This window comes from Erythrolamprus reginae, chromosome 1, assembly GCF_031021105.1.
Source record: "Erythrolamprus reginae isolate rEryReg1 chromosome 1, rEryReg1.hap1, whole genome shotgun sequence".
NCBI classification, from domain to species: Eukaryota; Metazoa; Chordata; class Lepidosauria; order Squamata; family Dipsadidae; genus Erythrolamprus; species Erythrolamprus reginae.
The window spans coordinates 76,603,312-76,621,288 of NC_091950.1; positions in this window are offsets into that span (position 1 = coordinate 76,603,312).

Genomic DNA, 17,977 nt, shown 5'->3' on the forward strand with positions numbered 1-17,977 from the left:
GGTACCTTGTTGCTGAGTGGTCTCGGAGCGCTCATGACCCAAAGCAACACCCTTGGTCGCGTCCTGGCGGGGTTGAATAGAAGGGGACCAAAGGGGAACCTGGCCTAAGATCTTACCCCGGACCCTCAACAGGCCGTTCGTACCCTAAAACAGGCCGTTGACCGCCAGCGGTCGCCTTCCCCGAATCCTCCGTATCGAGAACGCCGTTACCACACTAGTGGCAGCGCCTCTCGAGAACGAGCATTCCCTAATGGCGGGATCCATACTTGGCCTGGCCAAACCCTACATACTAGCACCCACCTAACTGAGGTAATGAGGTGGAAGGCACAAAATGACCTGACGTCCTGCGATAAGGCCCTGGCCCAACCTTCCGACACCGTCACAATGCGGAAGTCACCGTAAATCAATAACCCCGCCCCCGCCTTAGACAAAAGGCGAAGCCGGCCAACCTGGACCATAATAGTCCCAACTGAAAGGCCACGCTGCCTAAGCTGGACACAAATATGGCCAGGTACACAACTGGGGCAGGCCAGCTATAGGGGTAACCCGTATACTGCCTGCAATCCCCAAACTCTTCACCTGCCTGCTGCTAAGCCCCCCAGAGTGCCAGACACTCCCGAGAGTGCCGTAGCCCAGCAAGCCTCTACTCTCCACTGCCCAGGAGCCCACCCAGGCTCCAAAGGTGGACAGGAAAAAAACTCTGGCAGCACACGTGCCCACGGGGCCAGGGTCCGAAACCGGGACAACTGACCACGGGACAAGGCGTCAGCAACCCCGTTATCTAACCCGGGGACATGCCTAGCCAAAAACAATGTGCTTAGGGACAAGGACCTGTGCACAAAATGGCGGACAAGCCGCATGACCCTGTCACTCTTAGAGGACAGGGCGTTCACCACATGGACAACCGCTAGGTTGTCACACCAAAATTGCACAGTCTTGTCCCTAAACTGCTCCCCCCAAAGCTCAGGGGCCACTATCAGAGGGAGGAGCTCCAGAAACGTTAAATCCTTAACCAATGAAGAGGCACTCCATTCCGGAGGCCAAGCCGACCAGCACCACTGGTCACCTAACACTACCCCAAAACACAAGTCCCGCTGCATCGGGGCAAAGCTGCAACTCTGCTTCCAAAAGAAGCTCGTGTCTCCAAAAAGACAGCCTGTTAAACTGGTCTAAAAACTCCCGCCACACACAGAGGTCAGCCCTGACACCTGCGCACAAGCGGGTACGATGATGGGGCCAACGGAGCCCCTGCATCGCATCGTACAGCCTCCTATAGAAGGCCCTGCCTGGCACCACGCCCCGGCAGGCAAAATTGAGTACCCCAGCTAGTTCATGGAGCTGCCGAAGAGTGACCTTCCTGCAGCCCAGAACCGCATCAAGCTTACCCCTGATTTTAATCAACTTTTCCAGGGGCAATCTAGAAGATTGCTCCTCCGAGTCCAATTCAATACCGAGGAAGGTAATCTTGGTGGCAGGGCCTTCGGTCTTCTCAGAGGCTAAAGGCACCCCCAACTGAGCACAAAGGGCTTCGAAGTCCCACATCAGAGCAAAGCATTGCTCCGAGTGCGCAGGCCCCGCCATCAAGAAATCATCAAGGTAGTGAACGACCGAGCCCAGACCACTGCGCCTCCTGAGCGCCCACTCCAAGAAGGTGCTAAAACTCTCAAAAAGAGAGCATGAGACAGAGCAGCCCATTGGCAATGCCCTGTCCACATAAAACCCACCTTCGAGATGGAAGCCCAGAAGCTCGAAGCCGTCTGGGTGTATGGGTAGGAGCCAGAATGCCGACTCAATGTCGCATTTTCCCATAAGGGCTCCAACCCCACACATCCTAACCATGGTCACGGCCGCATCAAAGGATGCGTACCGCACCGAACAAAGTTCGTCAGGAATGAAATCATTCACTGACTCCCCTTTAGGAAAAGACAGGTGGTGAAACAACCTAAATTCACCACTCGCCTTTTTTGGGGACCACCCCCAATGGGGATACTCTAAGATTCGGGAAGGGCGGCTCCGGGAAAGGCCCAAGGACCCTGCCCTCGGCCACCTCCTTCCGAGTCTTATCCCTAACAATGTCCTCATGTCCAACAACCGATCTAAGGTTGTCGGACATGAAGGCCTTCCTAACCCCCACATAAGGGATCCTAAATCCCTTAGAAAAACCTAGCAAGAGAGCGGCAGCTCTCGAGCGAGGGTGGTAGTCAACCAACCAACCCTCAAGTGCTGACAAATTAATTGGGCTGGGGCCCTTTTTCCCCAACAGTTGGGGAGGCTTTCCCGGACCCCCACCCTTCTTTTCCGCCCCCGTCTTGGGACGGGGGCACACAGAGGATGCATGGGACCCCCACAATTCCTGCAGGCATGTTTATACTTGCAAAAGGGACAAAAACACGCCCCTTTTGCAGCAAACTCATGACAAGTAGGTGAGGCCCCCTTACCAGCTACCCCAGCAGCCGCCTTGGTTGGCGTGGCAACTGCGGGCTCCTCCTCCATAAAATGACCGCTTTCGGTCCGTTCGCACCCTTCCTTGCCGGACATATGCGTGGCCCGGAACCACAGGTCCGGTACCACCATATCCCAGGGCAGGTTGGGCTCAACAGCCATCCTCATCCTGAAATCCTTATCGTAGTGGCGCCATATAGTGCCCTTATACTCAAAGTTGGCCCTGGCTATCAAATGAATATACTTGAGCATAGCAGAGGCCATAGCAGGCTGCCTCTGAATCACCACTGACGCATACGTCAGGACAGCGTAAAGCCATGAGCTGAAGCACTTGGTGACTTTTGTCTTCTTGGGCTTTTCCCCAGGGACTAGATCTTTCTCTTGTTTAGGGACCTCTCTGTTCAGAAGTGAGAAGAGGTCCACATACTCCCCCTTCCAGATTGCTTTCCTTCACGGACGGGTGGAGGTGATACCCCAGGGGCGTGGCCGGCAACCCACACGGAATGGCCCCTGCCTTAATACTGGCAAAGGGGTCCCACACCGTGGTGGCCCCCATACCAAACACCCCCAGCCCTTGGGGATAGGCCATCAAAGGGGGTGGGGGCATAATAGCAGGAGCTGGAGGGGTCCAACCCCCCACCCCGGGCACCCCGGGAACCCCTGCCACCCCCGGCCCAAGCAACGGCACTGTGCCGGGTGCCGGCGCCCTCGCCGAAGGAACCGGCGGTGACCAAACCTGCCCGCATGTGCCTACCGGTGACCCCATAAGACCAATCCCGCTCCCCAAACCCGTCTTGCGAGATTTCGGCCGAAAATCAAAATGGCGGCCGCCATGGGGAGTCCGATGTCTCCCCCGACCCTCCTGCAAACGCTGCCGGCGGGTAAGTCCGCCGGCGCTAATCTATGAAATTTATCCAATGTGGGTTGGTAAATAGATTATTTTTACTTCCTAGTGGATTGGTCCAAAGCCATCTAGCAAGCTTGTATACATAAGAGAGGGCTAGAACCTAGATCCAAAATCTTAACCACTGCATCACAAACCATGTACAATGTACATGCACATACAACTTGGGAAAATATTAGGTTGATCCTTGAAAACCTAATCACAATTCTACAAAGTCTGGGAGAAATGGTTCACCTGGCTAGACCAGAAAAAGAATCTCAAAACCTGATTGAATGACAAAAGAACTTAGAAACTTTCACACACGACGTTGAAACCGTACATAAATGATTTTCTAGACAACTCTAGTGGGATAAAGCTTTAGTCTTAGAAACTGAACTTTCTCCTATACAAACCTACAATCACAAAAACTTCAATAATGAACCGAAATGCAGCAAGACTGTAATGGCTGTGAGAAACAGAAGTCAACAAAGAGGTTGACCTGTCCCTGTCGTCTCTGTTGTATACATGTACAGTTGCTTTTCACTCTTTTTTCTTCTTTTCTTTTTTTCTCCTTTTCTTTTCCTTATTCCTCTCTTTTTCTATTCTTCCTTTTTACTTTTAATGCAAAAACGATATATCTGTATGTTTGCTTGTCCTCATATATTCTCCATGTTTAATTTTTTTCTTTATGACTTCTATTTGTAGACACATTTGTACTGTGGTGTTGTTCTGTCTTTAATAAAGAAAAGTTTATTTTTTTAAAAAAATGAAAACCTAAGTGGTTGCTGGACATTCCTTCTGGATAAGAACATATGCATTCTAAATAAAAGCATAATAGAAAGAAAAAAATAGAAAATGGAAAGTGCAGAGAAGAGCAAAACAAAGATGATTGAGTGTCTGCAGCTAAAATGCATGATGAACAGTTGAGGGACCTATGTATGCCTAGTTTAGGGAAGAGAAAAATCAGGAAGGACATGATAACTGTCTTGCAGTACTTGAAAGCCTGTCACAAAGAAGAGGGGATTGACCTATGATCTAGGATACTAGAGGGCAGGATAAGAAATAATGCATGAAGCTTGTCAAAAAGAGATACAACCTAGAAGTAAGGAGAAATGTTCTGTCAGTGAGAACAATAGAATAGCTTGCCTACTGTGGTTGTGGGTGCTCCATCACTGGGGTTTTCAAAACCATTTAGCTGGATTGGTATTCTACCTTGACCAGGGGGTTGAACTAGAAGACTTCTGAGATCCATTCCAAGCATATGATGCTATGAGTCTATAATAAATAGGATGCTAAATGTTAGAGAGAAGGAAAAAAGCCCTTATTACTTTGCAATGGTGACTAATTTTGGGAAGCACTTGTCTGTAAGTGCTCAGCTTGAGATCTTTGGCAGCATGGTCACAAAGAACTATGGTTAGCTTTATTAAAAGTACATTCATGGATGATAACTTTGAAATAGAGTTAGTTTAGCTGCTGAGAGAGGATGAAGACAGAGATCCAGGATAGTTTAAAGGTAAAGCCCAGTAAATTTTCTCTGCATTTCTAATATCATTACTTGAAAAAAAAAATTGAAGGACCAGCAAGAGCTGGGGACAACAAAAGAAACTAGTTTTAGCTTTGTTTTTTTTGTCTTCCTCCCATCCCCAAAATTCATATTTTTTGCATGAGCTAATCCAATTTATTCCTTTAAAGCTGATAAGAGAAATATAATGAACAGTAACATTAATCACTTAGAGTTTAATGATATTATTCACAATTCCTGTAATGAATTTGTGGTTGAATTTACAGTAGATGTGTAGTATCTATGCTGAGATGGGTAACCATACATATTGAATGAATACATACATTTTTTAAATGTGCATTAAAGACACACATGTATTAGATATGCAAAAAACTAGAATTTTAAAGGAGTTTGAAGTTTCAAATTATATATAACTATGTTACTCAACCTTGGCAACTTCAAGGTGGGTGAACTTCAACTCCCACAATTACCTCACCAACAGGCAGTTGAAGTCTACATATTATAAAATTGCCAAGGTGGAAAAGCACTGATTTATAGCCTTGAAACTTGAATTTAAACTGATTGTGTCCCTTTTGCATTGAGTAATCCTAGACTGATTTGAAACACAATGTTTGCCTTTACATTTATTGCAACATAGCTGGTCAGTCTATAACTGACAAAGCTTTGAACATGATCTCTGAAAGACATAAAGCTACATTTCAGATATATACCATGGAGATGTTGAAGAGTCCTAATTTATATAGATGTAAACCTTTCCTATACAATACAGCTGTCAACTTGGTGCAGAAGTTGGTGATAAATTAATGGCTTGGCACACTATTTATATGGAACCTGATGTTTATGGGAACCTGAGAGGGGTAATTTTCATGAGGGAGCAGACCAAGCCACAAAGCATTGTTTCAAGTGGTTCAAGGCCATCCTCTGCTCGCCACCTGGGTGGATGCAGAAGGAGGACTTGCTATGCTGGTACAATCTGAGTGGATAATGTGACAAGTTTGTGGGTGGGGGACAAGGGATGTGAACTTTCAACTGGGTGGGGAACTCAGATTCGTGTTTCCCATTGTAGGTGTCAATTTGGCTCTGGCAATAAATTTGAACTTTAAGGAATACTTTGACTTGGATTCTGATTTAGTTTGGATGCTACCTGAAACCTTGACAATCTGGCATCTACTATAGTTCTCCATTGGGTATTTATACCAGTTGGTCAATTTACACCTATACACTGCTAACTCTTCTTGGCCATTACGTACTGAAAGAGCATACACTCTCTGGATCTCTGTGGATTGCATTTTTATGCAAAGAACTAAACTACCTACCTTAAATGATGTACTATCCAGGGAATTCAATGCAGCTTGGACATACTGAGTGAGAAATATTAAAGGAGAAATGAAAGCAAATGATAGGTTGGTGAATTTTAAAAGAAGGGAAATACAAGAGAAAATCATTTATACCCTGTCTTCAGGGGATTAACATAGGATAGGTAGAGCTCCTGCCTCTTGCTTCCCAAAAGGGCGGCATACAAATCCAATAATAAATAAATAAATAAATAAATAAATAAATAAATAAATAAATAAATAAATAAATATAAAAAAAACAATAGGCCTGTGTGGAGTAGGTTGGGCTGAAAGAAAGCGACTGATCTAAAATCAAATACTTCGCTAAGTTTTTATAGGCAGATGAATTGCCTCAGTACCAGCCCAACATCTTAAATACAATACAGTACTAGTTCTGTTCTTTCCAGGCAAAGAAAGTATGCATTTCAGTTTAACAATAGAAGGGGTTAGTCATGGTTTTAAAACCCTTTACTACCAGTTCACTCACATGCTCGCAATTATTATTTTACTATTATTATTTATTAGATTTGTATGCTGCCCCTCTCCGAAGACTCGGGGCGGCTCACAACAACAAAAACAGTACAAACCCAATAATTAAAACAGTTTAAAACAATATAAAAAACAATCATACATCTCATACAAACCATACATAAAATGGAAACGGCCCAGTGGAATCAATTTCCACATGCCTGACGACAGAGGTGGGTTTTAAGGAATTTACGAAAAGCAAGGAGGGTGGGGGCAATCCTAATCTCCGGGGGGAGTTGATTCCAGAGGGTTGGGCCCACCACAGAGAAGGCTCTTCCCCTGGGTCCCGCCAGATGACATTATTTCGTCGATGGGACCTGGAGAAGGCCAACTCTGTAGGACCTAACCGGTTGCTTGGATTTGTGCGGCACATGCACAGAAGCATCCCAGGTGGGTACGGGCAGCCTCCCACCGCCGATGCTACCAGTTCTAAGAAGTGGTTCAAATTAGGAGCAACCCACTGCTGGAAAGGGTGCAAGTAATGGTTAATTTCTGATTACCTGACTGCATTTACAGAGGTAATCCTATCCCATAAAAGAAGCTTACTTTCGCATCTGGAAGGGGGATTGTATTTTCCATGAAGTGAATCTTTTCTCTCAGAATATGCTGCCTTCACAATAAAATATCATTTCATTTAAGGCAGTAATAATAATTAAAAATGATGAAACTACACACTGTTAATTAGGATAAACTGGATCTAACTACCTCCAAAATGTAGTCCTTTACATCCAATCTCATGTTTGTATCTTGGGCAGGGTAGGGGTTAAATTAATTAATAATAAAGGGAGTCAGGACAAAAAATGACAAATGGCAGCAAAAGCTTCTTATACTGATTTCCACCTTTTAAAAAGGGACAAATCCAAACAAATTGCTCTTACTTTTCCAAAGTTCTGAAGCATAATAAAATCTCCACAAGTAATTATTTTCTATTAGGATAAAATATGCAATTCTCTCTGTGTTTCCTGGTTAATTTGGTTATATTTAGTTTAAATTATACAAAATTCTCTATCACAGTTTTCTGTAGCTTGTGCTAACAAAGATAAATGAAAGCCGGGATTTCAATAAAACTTTGCAAACAATTCCATTATGACTTGTCAAATGTGCACCCAATCTCAGCTGCAAAGTCTTTTCATTTACATGTCACCTTCTCCAAAATCAGAGAATGAAAGGATGGACTTCAGGATGCAATGTCTACACAAAAGAGCAATAAAATGACAATTTGAGCTGGGAGCTTTTCATTCTTAACTATGTATTTAGCTTTGACATTTTTTTTCTTCAGGCTTATCAACTATTGTAGCTCAATAATAAAATTTTGTGACATCTTTCACCGGGGTATGGACCACTGTAGCTTACATTTTCCATAAATTGAATAGTCTGTTAATAAGCCATCTGCACTAATCTATGTTGAAGAATTTACTTGTCTTAAACAACATTTTAGTTTGGAACCAATGTTGCACACAGCAAGATGATTCCAAGTTTCTATCAGACAAATTGTGTGTGTATGTGGATACACATGCAAACTATGTACTGTATGTCTGCAGACCTGTCTGGAAGAATGTCTTGTAGGATTTTTTTAGATTTACTCCAAAATAAAATAACTTCTTCAATCTGCTATCCTGCCAAAATGTCAGTCAATTTCTACTTATCTAAAATTTTGAGAATAATAATTTTGGAAAATCTGCAAAGAAGATTGATCTATAATGGAATATAATTATTTATTTTTGTGGGGACTCCAATGCATTTTTAAAATTGGAAGATGTATATTTATCAACATATCTGAATTGAAAGAAAGGTAGCATGAATATTTGCAGAAAGTATCTTCTGAAGTTCTTGTGGGACATGGTTTACAGATCTTTTATTATTTCGACTTTTGAAAAAGTGGGCTCTTTCCAATTCTAAAACAATATATCTGAAAAAGTAAGTCATATTGTTAGAGTATGGAACAGAATCTTAGGTCTGGAAGGGATCTTGACATTGTTCTAGTCCAACCTCCTGCTCAAGGCAGGAGCCTTACACCACCCAAGACAAATGGTTGCCCAATCTATTTCAAAGCTAATACTATGGACAAGGAAACTCAATATGGTTTCTTGGGTCCTTCTAACCAGAATGGTCTCAAGCAGGATAGCTACTGGTATAAATTTCCACTGACATTAGAATCAAAATGTACATTTTAATATTGAGTGTGAGCTAAATCTATCTGGATCAGACACAGTGCTTAAATTCTAATTTTTATTTTTGTAAAAAAAAATCTGCACTACACTGGAATAATGCAATCTCTGGGAGCAATCTTCCCTGAGCCCTTAGTTGACTCTGCTAAAAGCATATGTTTCCCTCAAGCTTAAACCATGCATGTCTAAGTGCATATGGGAGATACTGTGCAAATGGCTCATTAATTAATTGTAAATAAACAACACTTTTCTTTGTCATATTCATATCATCTCTCTGGGAACATTCTTTCTGTCAGTATCACATTGATTCTGCCTTAACCCCAGGCATTAACTGAAAATCATGCATATCAAAGTGCACATGGATGTTACCTTGACACTGAATGGCTTAGTAAGTCAGAAGCACCTTTTTTGCATTGAAAATATAGCTACCAGCTTTCCATTCTAAGCAATCTGATTGAACTTCCATTGTTTTCAGATTATAAAATGAATACACAGTTTGGATTTTCATTCTTTCTTAAAGGGGAGAGGGGAGAAGATCTAAGAAAACAAAATTCGGTGGAAACTGGTGGAGAAAATTATTTGACTTTCCTCAGTCACTAAAATGTCAAAATTAAAATTTATTTATCTACTTAATCAGAATGTAGATTGCAGAGTTTCCAATAACTTTATTAAGAATCTAGATAATCTTGTTCAGCACACAAAACACACACTGACTGGGTAATGTTTCTTTGGACAAGATTTCAGATGTACAGATAAGCCATCTTATGTAGACAGTTTAGAGACAAGGAAACAGAGAAGGGGTGGGTATCACACCGAGCTTGTTCTGCTGGGCTCTCTGATAGGAGCCTCCCAAAAATTCAAGGGTACAAATTTCAGACACACACACATTTGAAAATTCAAAACAATGTTCTTTATCACAAAATTCAAAATAAACAAAGCACTCTTTTTGTATTGCAAAGAGCTCTCTTTCCAAAACAACTGGGTAGTCTGTACAATTTCCCTTAAGCAGTCATTAAGTACTTAGCTAGCAGCTGTGAAGAAACTTCACACCCCTTCTTCTTCCAATGAAGTGAGACACACACACACATGTTGCTCTGCTTTGGTTTCAAAGGCATGAAAAAGCAACAAATTCCAGCAACACAAGGTTCCTGACGAACTCCGATCAGATATTCTTCCACAACAGCCAAAACCACATGCTGCTATTTATAGCAGCAGCCCTAATTACTGGAGCCCCACCCTAACACAGGTGGCCTCCCTTATTTCCTGTAATATGTTCTCATTTGGTCTCATAATTCTGCGCTTGCGTGGATCCAAAATGTCATCATCGGAATCAACGGAAGATAAGGGAGAGTGACTGCCTGGGCTGTGTTGCAAGCCCTCCTCTGCCAAGTCACTCCCACCTTCTTCTTTGTCCAAGGAAACTAAACTCTGAACTGGTTTTGTCGGCAATAACATAGGCCTGTGACATGTTGAATTTCCCCCTGCATCCACCTCCCCATTCCCTGGGGCAGGAGCTGGACCAGAGCCAACCACAACAGAGCTATTATAGGTATCTATGCAATATCCCTCATTTTGTCCAAGAACAAGAAACCTTTGCCTTGTAAAAAGTCATTTACCTCTTGAAAAAGTTTTGTCAATTACTATAGCAAAGTGGTTTCCAAACTTTTTTTGGCCATGCCCTACCTAAACCTCTCTAATATCCTGATGCCCTCTCCAGTGACATATAATTCTTACTATTCAAAAAGTGAACTCTTACTCACACAGAGGAAGCCTAAAAGTCCATTAACTTGGTTTTAAAAAGTTCCAATTGCCCCTATTAAAAAGCAAATTGTCCCCCTGTGGAGTGTGGGGCCCACTTTGGGAATCAGAGTAAAGCAGCAATTGGTTCCAGTGTTAACTGCATCTTTGTCTTTGTAAAGACATCTTGATCAAAAGCAAGAAATGTTGGATTTGACTTGGCTAAGTAATATTCTGTTCTAGATTTCACTGACAGGAACTTAATCTATGCGTATAAAAGTGAAAAACACACACAGAATCACAAAATCTCCAGAATCATAAAGCCTACAAACTTGAAATTTGGCATATTTGTTCCTCTTGGCTTCTAGGTGCTTGCTAAGAAAGGATTTTCCAAACCAACCAACAGAACATTAGTATTTTGTATATTATTATTAACATACTTGGATGCTAATTAGTAAGATGTTCTAAATTTAGAGAAATAAAAGAAGCAGTGCTCAGGTGGTAATAGTCCTAGGCTGGAAGGATGCGACAAAATGGACAATACAAAATTGGTATTGGTACATGGTGGATCACATTCAATTTGAGATTATGGATAAAAGGATGAATTCGGCCAATGAAACTAATCTGCGGGAACTGATGGCATGATGGGACAATGGGACAAGGTAAAAGGTTAGTAGAATTCGAGACCAAGGTATAAAGAATAAATTAGAATTACTTTATAATATGTAAATAGATATATTGCTCTTGAGTTAAAATGATATATAGAAATTATGCCCCCAATTGGTGGAGGGGTATGGATGTTGTTGTTGTTGGGCACTTAGAACACTAACCACACTGTTTTGTGTTGTGTGAATGTTTAATGATTATACTGTTAATATGAAAATCAATTTAAAAAAATTAAAGATTAGTTAGATGTTCTACTCCCCCTTCCAACCGGAAAATAACTGGATAGAATAGGATAGCATAGGAGAGGCTTCTATGGGGCAAGGCTAGGGGAGAGAAGGGGGTAGGTTAGGGGAGGATTCTGTGGGACGAGCCTGATGGTGAGAAGGAACTAGATAGCCTGGGGGAGAGAAGGAGATAGGATAGGGGAAGATTCTGTGGGGCAAGCCTGTGGGGAGAGTAGAGGCTGATCATAACTACTCATTAATTTTCAAGTTGTAAATGTTAATTTATCAAGCCGGATCACATAGTTTCATAGCAGAGTATGGGTATTCAGCTAGTACAGTGGAACCTCGACATACGAGCAGCTCTACTTACGAGCTACTCGAGATAAGAGCTGGGAGGGGAGCGACATTTTTGTTCGTCTCCCGAGCTCACATCCGGGATACAAGCCGAGAGGAGCCGCGCCTTTCGGCAACTTCCGAAGACGCTGGAAGGAAGGAAGGCAATCCAGCGCCCGGCTCCTCTCGGCTCGTATCGCGGCACTTGGTAAGCGGAGAGGCGTTCGCCTCCCCTGCTGCCCCACTCTGGGGCTCCTTGGCTTCTGCTGGGGGTGGGGGGGTCCGCGCACATCAAAGAGGCACCTCTCGCCTTCTGCCGCTGGCCGCCCGCCGTGCCGCTTTCCTTCTTCCCGTTGCGCCTTCCAAAGCAGCGCTGGGCGAAAGAGAGCGGGCGGCCAGCGGCAGAAGGCGAGAGATGCCTCTTCGTGCGCTCGATCTCGGGGGTTGGGGGCGAGCTTGCCACCAGGCTCGGCTGGGGGAGGCTTGGCTTCTGCTGGGGGGGACGCGCCCCTCTGACGGCGTTCGGCGGCTTCCGAAGCACAGGGAAGGGCTTAAGCAGCCGCCTTTTCCCTTCCCCGTGGGAGCGCCAGACCTCTTGTCTGCCCGGCCCGAGGCACGAAATCGCTGCTTATGCCGGGCGGCTCGCCTGGAACGCCAGCAATGCCGCCGGCCGATTGCTGAGCGGGGGGCGGGAGGAGGCAGCGCCGCACCGGACCCCTCAGGCCGCTCCCCCCGGGATGGGGCTCGACCAGGGCGGAGCGGCCTGAGGGGTCCGGTGCGGCGCTGCCTCCTCCCGCCCCCGCTCGGCAATCGGCCCGGCGGCATTGCTGGCATTCCAGGCGAGCTGCCTGGCATAAGCAGCGGTTTCGTGCCTCGGGCCGGCCAGACAAGAGGTCTGGCGCTCCCACGGGGAAGGGAAAAGGCGGCGGCTTAAGCCCTTCCCGTGCGCCCCTCCGGAGGATCCCCATCCCGGGCGGAGCAGCCTGAGAGAGCCGCGACACACCGACACACGCGCGGCTCTCTCTCCATTCTTCTCTTTCCCCCTCTCGGGCTCCGAATGCGGCGGCGGCGGGAAGAGGAACCGAGGCAGTCCCAGATCCCTTGCTTCCCCGGCCAGCAAGCCAGTTGCCTGGGAAAGCACTGCCGGGGAAGCAAGTGATCCGGGACTGCCTCGGTTCCTCTTCCCACCGCCGCCGCATTCTGAGCCCGAGAGGGGGAAAGAGAAGAATGGAGAGAGAGCCGCGCGTGTGTCGGTGTGTCACGGCTGTCTCTCCATTCTTCTCTTTCCCCCTCTCGGGCTCCGAACGCTCCTGTCTTGGCTAAATCGTGTGGCAGCAAACATGCTTTGGGGGTTTGGCTGGGGGGGAGGGAGTTAGGAAGGTGCTCTCCCCCCCAGCCAAACCCCCAAAGCATGTTTGCTGCCACACGATTTAGCGGCGAAGTAACGTGAAGGTTTGGAAAGCTGAAAACGCCCGGTTTCAGCTCCCCAATCCTCCACGTTCCTTCGTTCCTGTCCTGGCTAAATCGTGTGGCAGCAAACATGCTTTGGGGGTTTGGCTGGGGGGGAGGGAGTTAGGAAGGTGCTCTCCCCCCCAGCCAAACCCCCAAAGCATGTTTGCTGCCACACGATTTAGCGTCGAAGTAACGTGAAGGATTGGAAAGCTGAAAACGCCCGGTTTCAGCTCCCCAATCCTCCACGTTCCTTCGCTCCTGTCCTGGCTAAATCGTGTGGCAGCAAACATGCTTTGGGGGTTTGGCTGGGGGGGAGGGAGTTAGGAAGGTGCTCTCCCCCCCCAGCCAAACCCCCAAAGCATGTTTGCTGCCACACGATTTAGCGGTGAAGTAACGTGAAGGATTGGAAAGCTGAAAACGCCCGGTTTCAGCTCCCCAATCCTCCACGTTCCTTCGCTCCTGTCCTGGCTAAATTGTGTGGCAGCAAACATGCTTTGGGGGTTTGGCTGGGGGGGAGGGAGTTAGGAAGGTGCTCTCCCCCCCAGCCAAACCCCCAAAGCATGTTTGCTGCCACACGATTTAGCGGCAAAGTAACGTGAAGGATTGGAAAGCTGAAAACGCCCGGTTTCAGCTCCCCAATCCTCCATGTTCCTTCGCTCCTGTCCTGGCTAAATCGTGTGGCAGCAAACATGCTTTGGGGGTTTGTCTGGGGGGGAGGGAGTTAGGAAGGTGCTCTCCCCCCCAGCCAAATCCCCAAAGCATGTTTGCTGCCACACGATTTAGCGGCGAAGTAACGTGAAGGATTGGAAAGCTGAAAACGCCCGGTTTCAGCTCCCCAATCCTCCACGTTCCTTCGCTCCTGTCCTGGCTAAATCGTGTGGCAGCAAACATGCTTTGGGGGTTTGGCTGGGGGGGAGTGAGTTAGGAAGGTGCTCTCCCCCCCAGCCAAACCCCCAAAGCATGTTTGCTGCCACATGATTTAGCGGCGAAGTAACGTGAAGGAATGGAAAGCTGAAAACGCCCGGTTTCAGCTCCCCAATCCTCCACGTTCCTTCGCTCCTGTCCTGGCTAAATCGTGTGGCAGCAAACATGCTTTGGGGGTTTGGCTGGGGGGGAGGGAGTTAGGAAGGTGCTCTCCCCCCCCAGCCAAACCCCCAAAGCATGTTTGCTGCCACACGATTTAGCGGCGAAGTAACGTGAAGGATTGGAAAGCTGAAAACGCCCGGTTTCAGCTCCCCAATCCTCCACGTTCCTTCGCTCCTGTCCTGGCTAAATCGTGTGGCAGCAAACATGCTTTGGGGGTTTGGCTGGGGGGGAGGGAGTTAGGAAGGTGCTACTTCTCCCCCCCAGCCAAACCCCCAAAGCATGTTTGCTCCCACGGGGAAGGGAAAAGGCGGCGGCTTAAGCCCTTCCCTTTGCTTCGGAAGCCGCTGACGCGCCCCTCTGACGGCGTTCGCCGGCTTCCGAAGCACAGGGAAGGGCATTGAAAAGGCGCGAAAAGGTCCAGGAGGGGGAGAGAAAGAGAAAGAGAGAGGGGGGAGAGAGAGAAAGAGAGGGATAGAAAGAGAGAGAGAGTGAGAGATGCTCAGTGAGCCTTTCTTTGAAGTTGCCTTTCTTTCTTTCTTTCTTTCTTTCTTTCTTTCTTTCTTACTTGCTCTTTTTCTTTCTCTCTTTTACCTTCCCTTCCTCTTTCTTCTTTTCTTTCTCCTTCCCACCTTCTACCCTCCCACCCCCCTTCACTCATTCCTCTCTTACTCTCCCCTTTCATAAGTTTCCTTGCTTCCTTCCTCTGTTCCTGTCCCTTCCCCCTTTCTTTCTTTCTTTCTTTCTTTCTTTCTTTCTTTCTTTCTTTCTTTCTTTCTTTCTTTCTTGCTTGCTTGCTTTCTTGCTTTCTTGCTTTCTTGCTTTCTTGCTTTCTTTCTTGCTCTTTTTCTTTCTCTCTTTTACCTCCCCTTCCTCTATTTCTTCTTTTCTTTCTCCTTCCCACCTTCTACCCTCCCTCCCTCCCTTCACTCATTCCTCTCTTACTCTCCCCTTTCATAAGTTTCCTTGCTTCCTTCCTCTGTTCCTGTCCCTTCCCCCTTTCTTTCTTTCTTTCTTTCTTTCTTTCTTGCTCTTTTTCTTTCTCTCTTTTACCTCCCCTTCCTCTATTTCTTCTTTTCTTTCTCCTTCCCACCTTCTACCCTCCCTCCCTCCCTTCACTCATTCCTCTCTTACTCTCCCCTTTCATAAGTTTCCTTGCTTCCTTCCTCTGTTCCTGTCCCTTCCCCCTTTCTTTCTTTCTTTCTTTCTTTCTTTCTCTTTTTCTTTCTCTCTTTTACCTCCCCTTCCTCTATTTCTTCTTTTCTTTCTCCTTCCCACCTTCTTCCCTCCCTCCCTTCACTCATTCCTCTCTTACTCTCCCCTTTCATAAGTTTCCTTGCTTCCTTCCTCTGTTCCCGTCCCTTCCCTCTTTCCTTCCTTCCTTCCCACCCTCCTTCCATTCATTCACCCATTCCTCTCTTGATCGCTTAAAGCCGGTCCCTGCTGCAAAAAGGGTTGGGGACCTCTGTCCTACAGGATTGGGTGGCAGAGAAGTTGAACATATGTAAATTTAAAAGTTTAAGAAAGTTTACAAGTTAAGTGAAAGAAACTTCATTATTCATTTATATGTACATGTACATTTCTTCATTAAAAACATGTATTTCTGCATAATTTAGACTAACTTTGTGAGTTTTTTGAGGGCTGGAACCAATTAAAATTATTTACATTAATTCCTATGGGGAAAAGTCGTTCGAGATAAGAGCTGCTCGACTTAAGAGCCCAGGTCCGGAACGAATTAAACTCTTATCTCGAGGTACCACTGCACTAATATAATCTTCAGAATATTTGGTGCTCTTCTCTTGTAGAACATTACTGCACTCTTCATCATATTGTAACCTCTATGGACTGATCAAACCTATCACATCTTCAGCTAGTATCCTTGTTTATCAAATAATGGACATACAAGAGTTCCATCATTCCAGTTTTAATATCTCATTCCACATGTACAATCATGAGTACAATTCAATGAAGCATGGCAAAGCTTTCAGAGGACTTATCCTGTTATCTAAATATTCTAAATATATTGCACGCTGGAAAAATAGTGTGCAGCATTTGCTTCTTTGCACTCTAATAGTCACTGAACTTTCAAGGACACGAAATTTCAAGTCTTACATTTATGAAGGATAGTCTAAATGGAAGTGTTCCAGAACAGAATTTTCTTCTACAGTTTTCTGAATGTGTGAGTGGAATACATTCATGAGTGAGTACATGCACAAAAGGTAAATGTCACTGAACTCATGTCTGAAAAATGTCTTGACAGTGGGCAGTTTATGCTGTCAGAAAAAGAATTTTTTTCAAGGCCAAAAAGTTACAGATGAGCCTTGTAATAACTGGAAATAGCACCATTTATTGTGAGCTATTTTGAGAAAGCTTTTTCCAGTTGGTAATTTTCAAACTTATAGATGTTGCTGTTGTTCTTTTTGTTAGCATTTCTCTGTCACAGTTGCATAGTCTGCTTGTTTCTACACTCTGCTCACCTAATTGTTATAGAAAATCTATCCAATGCATAATGCAAGATGGTATTTTATGTGTCATGCTGATAGAATAAAGTACTCTTTTAAAATTAACTATCTCAGTGTCAACACCCATTGTTCTTGTCACATGATCAACACAATTTCTCAAAACGTTTACTGGGCAATGCATACCAATTATTACCCTCCTCTTCATTTTTAAACTGACAAACTCTATTTTTCTAAGTTTATTGCATCAGAATCCTCTGAACATTCAGTAAAATTCTTAAACAAATGCTTCTTTTCCAGATTCTTTTTTTAAAAAATTGAGTAACTATATTGACCATCTCACTACCTGTAATTAATTAATTAATTGATTTTGAACATAAGGTACCAAATGATGACTGACATATAGCTTCAAAATAAGTAAAGAAATAACAAATAGAACACCCTGATTTACAGATAATTGGAAATATAATGCCATTTCTGAAATTTGAATATTATTTGCCATGACACTGTGATGATATTTGTCCATCATGTTCAAAGAGGACCTTGACATTTAATGGGTTTGACACTACTGGCTCTGCAAATGGTCATTAGTTACAAGTTAGAACTTGTTAAATAATCAGCTGACAACCTTGCTTCTCCATGTCAGAGCTCTGATGATGCTACATCCTCTGGTAATGAAATGTCTGCAAGAAGAAAATATTGTAGCTTAGAGTGGAATTTCAATTATTCTTATATTCCCTGAGGGAAGTCTTCCAAGATGTTTATAATCTTTTATATTAGCTTTCATGATAAGAAAATAATTTAATTAATGCTAAATGCCACTAGCATTACTCTGTAAATTATTTTAAGCTCAGTTGAGGTTTCTTTTTCCTGCATTCCTATCCCTATCATACAGTACTATATCCAGACACTATTGTTATTTAATATTAGTATTATGTTTGGTTTTTTTATATTTTGGGATCCCCCCCCCCCCCAGTTTTCCCACTTGTCTCGGATTTTTACCACAGTAGCTATTATAAAAGGATATATGTCGGTACAATGGAGTTTGTGTCAGGGTTCCAAGCAACATCCCCCATGAAAGAAGATTCAAAGGATAGCAGTTCCCCAAAGTTCCATTTTATTAGAGATGTCATATTGACACATCTG